This window comes from Camelus bactrianus, chromosome 7, assembly GCF_048773025.1.
Source record: "Camelus bactrianus isolate YW-2024 breed Bactrian camel chromosome 7, ASM4877302v1, whole genome shotgun sequence".
Lineage (NCBI taxonomy): Eukaryota > Metazoa > Chordata > Mammalia > Artiodactyla > Camelidae > Camelus > Camelus bactrianus.
The window spans coordinates 59,138,612-59,150,351 of NC_133545.1; the positions used below are offsets into that span (position 1 = coordinate 59,138,612).

The following is an 11,740-nucleotide window of genomic DNA, read 5'->3' on the forward strand; positions in this document are numbered from 1 at the left end:
GTAGGACCAGCCTTAAGAAATGCTGGTAAGGAGTCCTTTGGCTACATTTACTTATTTTGGAATGGCTCTTCCTCTATCCTACTTCCCCTGCCTAGAAGTGTAACTTTGTAATCTGGTTACCCAAGGTCCCCTCACTGTGGTCCTCACCTGAGCTGATACACTCTGGACCTTTTCAACTTCTCTTGTTGACCAAATTTTCTATCAGATTCTACCTGCATTGTGCCCCATTCCCATTGGATATTTATTTCTGCTTTCTAAAAGAGCAGGACATTATTTGATAATTGATTAGAGCAAGAGTAGAAAGGGTAAAAGCAGTTTAATACACTGCCCCTCTTACTATGGATGAGCAGCATTAACGCAAAAATGTGAATTTTTCAGTGGTGACATTTCAGAGGCTATGTTGCAAATTGGTGGGAGTCATATTTGGGGACACAGACATTTTTTTTAGCACCCTTAACATCATGCACATAGACAAATACCTAGTCTGAGTTAGGAAGGCCCAGCCCTCAAGCCTGGGAGAGTCAGAGTACCTGTTTTGCATAGCCAGGTAGCTTTACTGTTGAGGAAGGAGGTGCTGGCAGGGAGCAAGACAGCTGGAGAACGTGCCTAACTGCTCTGTCAACAGGTAGACCAAGGACTGTACATACCTTTCTCCTGGGGGGTGGGGAGTTGGCACCAAGAGAAGGTGCTCGCTCCCCTCCCACGTGCACAAGCACCTTCACCCAGGCACTCCCAGCCTCACTCCGTGGTTTGCCTACAGGCTGATTCCTAAAAGATCAGAAAGACAAATGATTCAGAAGTGCCTGCAGCTGATTCCTACTTAGAATATGTAATCTCACAATCCATGCCTGTTTTCTTTTAGGTGTTTATATGCCTCTCATCAAATCTTCACTCTGCTCTCTAACTGTCCCTTTGAAAACAGTAGCAGTGCTTTATGTCTGATTACATGATGACTTAAGCCAAATTACTTAAAAAAAATGCCCATAGCAGTTTTGATTTGACATTGCTTCTGTTTCACTTTTGCTACCCTAATCCAAGATTTTCTGAATATCTTCGTAGCCTAGCCAGGACACACTTGCTGAGTTATTGACTGGGCAAGGCTGATTTACACTCTTAGGAAAATTTCCCATGTATTTACAGTGATTTTCAGTGAGAATCAAGAGCACCATTGTTGGTTCCTAATAGTTATGTGGTTTTTGTATGTAAATGCATGTCTTTTACATGCATAAATGCACAGAGGGTGTAGGATTTCCAGACCTGGCTCAAGCACGTGTGGGCACATGCGCGCGCGCGCACACACACACACACACACAAATCATGAATACCTGTTCTTCACTTACTAATTGTTCTCTCATTTGAGTTAACTTTTCCACTGTTTCTATAGCTATTAGATAATAATAGAGAAAGATGCTTAAGCAAAACAACCTAACATCATAATTGATCAGTTATAAGAAAGAATGGCATTGCAACTAGATGTACACAACAAAACAGGGCTTTTTCTGGGAAGGAGATGAGGTAGATACATTACAGAACTATAATAAACAGTATCTGCTTTATCAGCAAGAGTAAATAGGTAGTTTTATCATTCCTCTAAAGGGTGATAAAACATGAAGAAATGTCATTCAGAAGGGTTTTTTTTTTTCAAATGCAATGGATACCTGTGCGTGTGAGCCCACTCCACTGTGGCTGCTTCCTTTCATTAAAACCACAGTATTATTTAACACCATCAAGAGGCTACTACAGTGGAGCACAAAGCTGCAGTGGTGCTGCATTCAGAGTCCTCAATAAACCCGAGCCGGGGAAAGTATATATGAGAAATGAACAGAAAGACTGAAACAATTTTAAATTAAGTTCAAGGCTATTCCCTGTAGAGAGGAAGCTATTGGTTACCATTATTGCACCACATTAAAAAAATTCCTATATCACTTAAGTCTTTAAATAATAACAGCAGATAATTTTTGAGTACTGACTGTTTCAAGCACCATGCTGAGCACTCTACTTCCTTTGTTCTCATTTGAGCCGCATAATTTCTCTATAGACAAAACTATTATGAGGCCCATCTTACAGATTTGTATGTATTTTAAAAACATGTCCGTGTAAAAGCCAACACCTAGAACATGTGAATTTGAATTCACCCAAACAGATCTACATGACTTGGGAGCGGTGTTAGGATACAAAGAGGGTAATTTTTTTTCCTCTAAAGTCACTATTGACAGGCTCCACAGCATCGTGGTGTTTCTGTGCATGTGCGCACGTGCAAAACACACCTTAGGTTTTGTCGCCAGTTTTCCTCCCTTATGTATTACCTTCATATTTACGATGGACAAATCTCACTTTTAAGTCTCTTGCCTGGGAATCTCTCTTCCAGTAAAATTTCATGGTAGTTTACGTTTCCCAGGACGTCACCTTTAGAACTTTCAAAGGGATATTAACTTTTTAAAACACAAACATACAAAAACCTTACACTCACCATAGAGAAGTTATGTCTCCCAGTGCCATTGTCCCAGTTTCTGTACACACCCTAAAGGCTAATGTCATTTAGCCAGGACCCCACCCTGTTCCTTTTCTGCTTTCTTGTGCCTTGGGGCCTCTACAAGCTTTCGCATCTCTTTGCCTGGCTCTGAGATCAGGCTCTCCGACACTGTACCTCTGTGTTGCTTGGAGAGGCGACTTAAAATATACAATCTCCAGACGGGAATGATTTAGCAAAATTAAAAACAGACAGGAGGCAGAGAAGGCGGGAGGTGTCAAATGTTCCTTCTACCCCACTATCAGTTTGATGTGGTGGCCTTGTTCCTACCTAGTCCCCCTTCATGCTGTCCACTACCCAAAGTTAAAATGCCTGAAATGTTAACAGAATACACATGGATAGATGTATGTATACCCTTCCTTCTGCCTTGTAACCCAACACATGGAGTTTTAATTGTGGCTTATTTCAACTTAATTTTGCTTCACCCTTAGGATGAAAGAGACTAGTTTCAGTAAGTCTCAAGAGGTACTGTAAAACATGTAAGTACTTCAAGAATCTACTTAGCCACCTCGAAAGAATACTGGTGGATACTCAGCATTTACTTTTGGGGTGAGCTTCCTTCCTCTTTCCAAACACAAACATGGTTATATTGATGCGTTGTTACCAAAGTTACTGAGTGTATCACGCACACTCTCGTTCATGATTAATACACATGGGTAAATAAAATCTCTGCTTTGGTTAGAAACAAATCTAATAGAAAACAGGCATAAGAGTTATGGACAGAGAAGTGATATCACGTAATGTATCCCTTCCTCAGTCCCTGCCTGGGGCAGAATAAGGAATAAGGCAGCTCAATAGTGCTGTCAGGTTTTATTATGAAAGGAGAATTTCCCAGCTATCCCAGGTCTTAAAATCAACATGGTTCAACATGAGCATTAAACCATCATTAGGCCTAAGGTAAGGACCCACATGGGCGTGTAAGGACTATTGAATGCAGAAATGCATTGCTCCACTGTTTTCAGATCTTATGTTCAGTTTAAAATCCATATCAGACAAAAGGCTACTGCAGGTTAGCTGTGTCCAGTCTCTAGCATGTCTCCTGAACAGGGCCATACTATGCACTTATAGCTGTGCTAGGCTGTGACTAAATTTCAAAGTGGTTTCAAGCACAATTTCTGAGTTCTAGTAGGGATGAAAGCCCTTGTACCCTGCTCTAGTTTCTTGTGAGTGCCTTGCATGACTTTCTGCAAGATATGACCATGGAATTCTGCAGCACAAAAACGATAAGATGTTTGCTATCTTTCGTCTTCTGCAAATAGTCTGTATTTACAATACTACTCCAGTGGTTTCTGACTACCGCTTAGGGCGATTTTGCTTAGCCTAGCGGAATGTCCTGGAAACTACTGGCAATGATTTAGCCTCCAAAATTGGAACACATTAGTAGAGACAGAAAGCCTATGAACAAATAGTGGGCATGTGCCAGAGTAAATAAGTGTGGTTCATGAGCTGCGGTTAGAAATGTCTCTCTTTCAGTATGCAGGGCAAAGCTTTTGCCAGCATTTGCCATAAAGTCATCATACAAAGCAGTTTTTCCTCTCAGTAAGACAGACTCAATGAAAAGAGGGCTTCTAGTCTCACAATCTACTGTTGGGGCTGCAGTCATAGGTCATGCCAAGGAGACCTGAGTCCTTTCTGTAGCTAGCCTTTCTTCCTCTGCCTGCCGCCAAGCTTCTGTGAAAAAGAATGAAACCCTTGAGGGGGTGAGGAGGAGGTTGGAAGGATTAGAAGAGGAAAGAGTCTTTGTAATGCTCGAAGCTCCTCCCAGGATCTCATAACAAAACACACAGTCAGTTTGCTTCCTCTCTTTTCCAAACTCAAATTTGGCCCTAACTGTATAACTAACTCCTTCGAAGCACTTGGTGAGGCTATCATTACCGGGTGAAGCATTAACACACCTTTCTCTACAGAGTTCTATCAGGGAGGCTCAGAGGCTGAAGGAGACAGACACAGTTTCCCTTCAGGTTGTTTGCATTTTTCTTTAGAACTTAACTCCTTGACCACACGTTACAGGAGGATTTGGTACATTTGGACTGGAATAACATGATTTCTGGTGCAGTGTGCATGTTTGCTCTCTGAGCTTGGAGTCTGGTTTCATGCAGTTGTTTTTTTTTTTTTTTCCCATGTAGACTGCAGTCTTAGCAACCACTGAAATCCAAGAAGAAATCTTTTTTTTTTTTAAACTGAAGAAGCCATTAATCAATACCCCATAAGACTCATTCATTGTGGGAATATTGCTGTAGGGGCATGTATAGTTCACCTTTTAAAAAGGAACATAATTACAGATGTCATTTTACGAAGCCTTCTTATGATCACCATTGTCATTATACCATAAAAGAGTAAAATATGGATGAATGTTTTAGAATCACCTCAGACACGACAAGTTTAGAAATAAAGAAATAAATCTGAAGTATCATTTCTGCACTAGTTAATAAATTTCCTAATTTATTCTCATAATTATGGATCCCACAGTTAATTTCAACCAATATTCACTGGCTATCCACTATGTGCCAGACATTATGCTAGGTACGAAGAATATAGAGATGAAGGGCAGAATGAATTTATCAAAATGTTGGCAATTGTCAGTTCCGTGTGGTGGAACTTAGGACTCTGCACTCTGTTTAATTTAGAAAATTAAATATCTTTTTTCCCCCAAGAAGAAAGAAAAAAAGACAGTCTCATTTAAAAGAGCTCACAGTCAAGGGATATGGAAACGAGTAACCAACAATTCAAATACAGTGTGATAAGCAGAATAATAGAAGGATGCCCAAAGATGGTACAGTTTATCTACTACGGAGGGATGAGAACTGGTTTAAGAGAAAAGCCTACTGTTTTAGACTCCTGTTTCTTGCTTATCCATGTGACCACAGACAAAGTGCTTAACCTCTCTAACTCATAGACTCTTTTCCTGTCAAATGAGGATAATACTGTCTTGCTTAGTTAAAGGGATTTGAAAGCATTAAATGTGAAAATATATATGAAAGGGCACAAAGAACTGTGCACATAATATAAATGTAAGATGCTATTTTTATTATTATTGGTCTTAGAGACTTACTTGCTGAACAAACCTACATAACTAATAGTACTTTGTCATATATATCAAATATACATTTGAATACAGAATGTTATACTTCACTTTTTTTTCATCTGAAGAGCTCCAAACCCTTTCCCCAGTCTCATAACCAAGGACTTTGAGGTCTTAATTGGAGACATAATTAGACTCCATATCATTGAATAAGTCCAGTCCTCAGCTCCAAGGATCAATGGGCTATTGCTGCAAGTGAGGTTAGGAGGCAGAATGAACTGGTGGGATGAACGTGGGCTGTGAAGTAGATGAATCTGAGGTACCTTAACATCCCTGTATCTCAATTTATCCTTCTGCAAAGTGAGATAACAATATCTATCTCAAGGTTTTGTGAGGATTAAATTAGTATGTGAAATAGTTAGAACATGGTAGCCTTTCAGTGCACTAACATGCTTAGCCCTTCCCCTAACCACTAGTTACAGTGATCCACAATGATCCCAAAGTTTACTTTACAGAGCCCAAGTCTCCTTCTTATAGGAAGTGAGGCTAAGAAGTTAAACAATCTATATAGATATTTAGATATCAGAACTGAAGTGACAATGAACAAAAAAATGAGGAATCAAAAAAGGGAATTGGAGGGAAATGGACACTCACCACATTAGCTGATCTGGGGGTTCTGGACTGGCCTGAGTGCTGAATGAATGGTGCACTATGTGGAACTGCCAGGAGCTAACTAGGATTTGCTTACATTTAAAACTGGGCATTGTAATCTTGCTTTGCTTGTTTTTTGGACTCCCAACTCATTCCCCGTAAATTTTACTCCAACAAAAGGCCAACACCTTTCCCTTCCAGTGTCTCAGTTCCTTTAATGTTTAGGTTTGTGTCCTTTTGTGCTGGCTCCCAAAGATGCAATAGTAATTTTGATGGCCCAACTTTTGGAAGGAGCACCACAATCATATAGTTTCTTCACCTACTTCCCCCCTGCCAGTCACAAAAGAACAGGATGACACGTATATAGAATGCACAGGCAAAAAAAAAAAACAAAAAAAACAAACAAAAAAAACCAAACAATTACTGGAAGGACAAAAAGGTTTCATGGTGTATATGTCATTTCTACCCAAAATGCTGCTACATTGTCATGGCTGTATTCCCTGCTAAGGCACTTTCCTCCCCAGCTAGCGATGTAAGCCTAGTTTAAGAATGGAGAGATGTGTTCCACATGACAAACATTCAGTTCTCTTCAAAATGGCTTAACTTTTTGATCTTTCCCAATTTAGTGATTTATACCAGTAGAAGTAATTTTCCCTTGTTCCACCAACTGTTCCCTAAGAATTGCACACTGTATTGCATATTAGCAAAGAATTACAGTATCTGAGAAGTTATGGCAGAATCAAAACCTAGCCATCATCATTTTGATAATCTCAGTCATATCCTGTGAACACATTAAAATTGATTTGATGAGTGTGTATTTCCTTTAAAGTCCCCCAAAGATATAGGGAAAAAAAGAAAATGGTATAGAATCTGGCGAAAGCAAAGCACCAGATTAAATTGGAATAAGCTAAGTAACAGGTTATCAGTTTGGTCAAACTGGAGTAGGCAAATAAAAGTGTTTTGGCAAAGGAGAATTCACACACACGCATACACACACACAGGTCTATAGACCTAGACTAAGTTTCTTTACCTATATTCGTTTCCTCTCTCTCTCCTATTCTTGCCTGACCCTGCATACTTTAAGTATTTATATTATCTTACTCTCTATTTATTTTGGTAAAAAAAGACTATTAGGCTATTTCAGAGGCATAAGAGAAACACAATGGAGAAATGGTGTAAATCAAACTGATCCACCTTTCTGACTTGCAATGTGGTCAGGGTATCTGGACACTGTCAGGGCATTGTAACCCATATCCCAAAGTGACTTTGTTACATGAAAGGAGTTTAATTTTTTTCCTCTTCGTAACCTTGTGAAATTTCCACATTAAAAAGCAATCACATCTTTCAAACTAGAAATGATTGTGTTTGGCACCACAGCCTCTGGTGTAATGGGCTGAGCTTGTTTTCACTAAAACAAAATCAGCTTTCAAAATAAATCATCTGTAGCAACATTCTACTCCTGAAATCGTATAATCCTATTAACAGAGTTTCATTTTTTTCTTTTTTCCCCATTGTCACTGGGCTGACAAGATTGGCCAAGTTTCAGCATGGAGAAACAGAAAGCTTTGGAGGACCTGGCCCACGCAAGGAGAGCTACCCAGCTTCGGCCTTGACAGATCTTAATGAGCCCTTAAATATAATCGTCTGTGTTTCACTTCTACCTAACGTGTTTCATGGGTACCATGGTTATCCAGTCACTCAGCAATTCAAGCCACTCAACAAATAATCCAGTTAGGACAACCAAAGGACAGTGGGTTGCCATGGTTATCCCAGTGAATAAGACCTTTATCAAAATTACATAAGAGTGCCAACGTGCTGAATGAAAATGTATCCCAAGTGGCTGCTGGGAGAATCTCTGCCAGAAGTGTAAATTATGTGGCAATATCTAAAAGGGCACGTTATAATTTCAGATTTCTCAGGAAAGCATATTTTCTTTGGGGGTAAAAAGAAGAAAAAGAAACATCTTATAATAACCAACTAGATTTGTTTTCTTCTGTCAGCAGGAAGAAAGAGCTCCTAGAAAATGTTTAGGGAGTTCCCAGCCAAAATGTACCATTCAGCTTGGTCTTTGCCTCTTCCAAACAGTATGAGACACTATTTGCATTTAGGTTTATCTGTCAGTCTGTGAGCACAATGTTCTTATTAAAATAACACATCTGAAGCAGTTGGAAGCTGTGGTCAATTTAGAATATTCCATAGCAAGTGACAGGTCACAAATGTTATTAACCTAACTAGGTCCTGTCCTGGACAGGCTGCTTATTTGGGGCTGGAATTCACAGACCGTATATCTCATCTCCCTGGAGAATCCTCCTTCTAGCCAGTCCTTGGGGAAAGCTTTTTTATTTTTTTTTAAGCCAATATTTTCTGGCACAGCATTTACATGTAGGCTTAAGAGTAACTCAGTTCTTCACACTAAATGCAAATGCGATGCTGGTTTGATCTTGTCCTTTGGAAAGCTTTCCCCAGGACAGGAGCTCATGTGAGACTCCTCAGTTTTCAGTTTTTCTTTCTCTGCTGAAGAACTGTTAATTCTGACTCTAGAATCAGTCCTGGGTTTGGATTCTATCTCTGCTCTTTATTAGCCTAATAAACTTGGGCAAGGTATTTAACTTTGTTAAGCCTCAGTTTCTCCATCTGTTGAAAAGATATAATAATATTACCTGGTTTAAAGGATTATTTGTGAAGCTCAAACAATAGCTAGAAATTAGTAGTTATCCCCCTACCCTTTAGAATAATTGTGAAACCATTTTGCATGAAATTAATTCCTACATGAGTGAACAACAGCAAGTAGTAGAAATAAACGATTTTGTCATTTCAAGTCTAAAAGCATTTCTCTCAAACTTTTATTATAATAAAAAGGGTAATTAGATGTAAATGGAGGGTTCTCAATGTTCACCATTTGCCTCCCATGAATCCCCTAGTGGTTTCCTTACATTACAGATTAAACAGTATTTAAGAGCTGATTGATTTCCTAGACCACAAGAAAAGCAGCAGTTTTCTATGGGAAGTTACTTTTGGGTCTGAACTAGTTTTAGATAAACTGGCAAGGATCATAGAGCTTGAATGAATGATAATTGTAAAGTTTCCCATTGCTTAAAATTTTATGGTCATTATTTCAAACCAGTGAAAACAGAAGTTATACTGAAGAAAGATATTTTTATTTCAGCAAAAAGTTTAGTAGTTATGCTGAAATGGAGTAACTCTTTTTTCCCCTTTAGCCATAAGGAAGTAGGCCATATAGCTGATGGAGATTTCAATTCTTAAAAAAATTAAGTGCTATCTTCCCATGAGAGGAATTTATGTATACAGGTTTATCAGAATGTCAAATAATTATTCCTAAAAGGATGGTTACAGCTTCTTTCTGTGATCATTTGTGAAGTTATTCTCATTGTCATTCTTTCTCAGTGACTGAAATACTTGTTCTTATTTATGCTGTCTAGATCCAAATCATATTCTGTATTTAGTTGGAGATATGAGAAAACAAACGCTCATCTTGATTTAAAAATGGTTAGTTGTACATAAACCAGGTCACATTTTGACAAATCATTTCTTATGACAAACTGGGGCATTTAGGGGACATATTGATGGCGTATTTCTTCATGACTGACTGGGTTGGGCATGAAATTAGTTCAAACTGATTGTCAAAATATCTGAAAATATCAATTGGCTATTTATTTATTATTTATTTAACAATATTTTTATTACAAACATAATTATTAATGTTTACTGGGGCATATTTTATATACTATAAAATTTTCCCATTGTAAGTGTACAATTATATATTTTTAAAGTAGCATGGTAGATTTGTGTGACCATTATCACAATCCAATTTTATGATGGATTGACCAAGTATTGATCCCGAGTTTTAGATTGTTTCAACAAGAGCCTCAAAGATGTGCAGCCAAAAAGGAAGGGTCACCAGATCACCATTCCCAGATTGTATTACCAACCTCTTCTATACAGTGATGAAATCTTTTGGATACAGGTCTGTGTCTCTGACTAGCTTCTGAGCTTTCTGGGGGTGAGAATATGGCACAAGGAAATACTTTAACCCATTTCCTTAGAATATCAACATCTGGAAATGTCTCTCTAGGACATAGACCCAGTACCAATGTCAGCCTTAATGTCTGAGGCACAAAGGTCCAGGATCATCAGGTTTTCCCTCCTGGTTCCTCAGGTTCTCTAACTTTTGGTTACCTTTCTTCAGTTTGAATATGCCTAATACTGGAAATTATTTTGATGAGTGTAAAATGGGTAAAGCCTTCCCCTCAACTTTGGGATGCTGACTTAGCATTTTTGAGCTGCGGTGAACAAGGTTTATCAGCAAAGAAAAAGGCAGTAACCTGAGTAGGTATACGTGAGCCATTTCTGACTCCCAGGGCAGTGGGCGATCTGTTGGCACACCTCCTTTTCTGAAGTTGCTCCTCTCAATGACTTATCCTGGAGCTCCACTGTCATCTCAGTTGGTATCTTCACAGAGCAAGGGATATTCTGTAAATATCATACAAAATTTGTAATTGAACATGCTGTTTCCAGACGATAATCATTCTGCTCCCAAGCAAACAGATGCTGAACATGGCAATGTAGCCATTGAAACTGGCCCCCTTCACTCTGAAGACAGTAGCATTCAACTGGGGACAGACTGTCTGACCCTCTCCTTCAGGCTGCCAAAACAACTGGGTGAAAAGTAAAAATGCAATCATATAATTCACGTCTTGATACATGATGGATTTCCCCTCATTCCCACCCAACAAGGCCAAACTCACTTGAATGGCTTTTCTTACAAAATTGGCAGCCATTTCGGTGGCTTGTAGAGACAGCCTCACTGGAAAATACTGTGGGGCACTTACTGGCCTCATGGAACTTGATGATTTAAAGCTTATGCTGCAGTAGTCCCGGGCGAAGCACAGCTGCAGGCAGGCCAGGTATTCTCATAACACAATGTCTAACAGACTTCTCTAAACAAAGTGAAAAAAGGCTGTCAGCAAAGACTCTCACCTCTCTGGGTCTCTTTTCAGAGGAGTGTCTTGGAAAGGGAAATGTATTTGTAGTCTGCTGAAAAGAGGGACAAACACTCCATTAAACATTAAATCCTTTGGTCCCCTTCGGAACATTAAATCCTGACTCCAATAGACAAAAGACAGAATCTATACTCAGAATTTATGAAGTTAATTTGGCTCTGAGCTGGAGTAAGCAAGGACATTACCCCATTAACCTTGGACAGACAACTGGGCTTATAGCATGGTCTGGAATCTTGCCCTTAAAATCCACAATTGCTGTGTATTACATGATCTCCTGCCTGCTAACAATTACTCCCATGTTGTAGAATGACTTTTTTCCGCTGCTTATAATAATATCCCAATTTCCCTGGGGCACAGGTGTCATCCAAAGAAGGCCCTATCTTCTATAGAAATTTTTTTTCAGCAGTTAGCCAGGCCAGATGGTTACCACTTACTTCAGTGCCTCTATATTCCCACTAACATTTTCTGGCCCGAGTATAAATATGTAAAAGAAAAACAGGAGGGGACATTGGGCTT

General features: G+C 39.2%; 1 long non-coding RNA gene across 1 annotated transcript; it reads right to left on the reverse strand.

Moving 5' to 3' along the window:
* Nucleotides 1-580: 580 nt before the first annotated feature.
* Nucleotides 581-11,322, reverse strand: LOC141578259 (uncharacterized). Its single transcript, XR_012508402.1, has 3 exons — nt 11,202-11,322; nt 10,547-10,694; nt 581-768 (listed from the first exon to the last, which is right to left on the reverse strand). It is a non-coding gene; the product is annotated as an uncharacterized LOC141578259 (long non-coding RNA).
* Between the last annotated feature and the right edge of the window lie 418 nt (nt 11,323-11,740).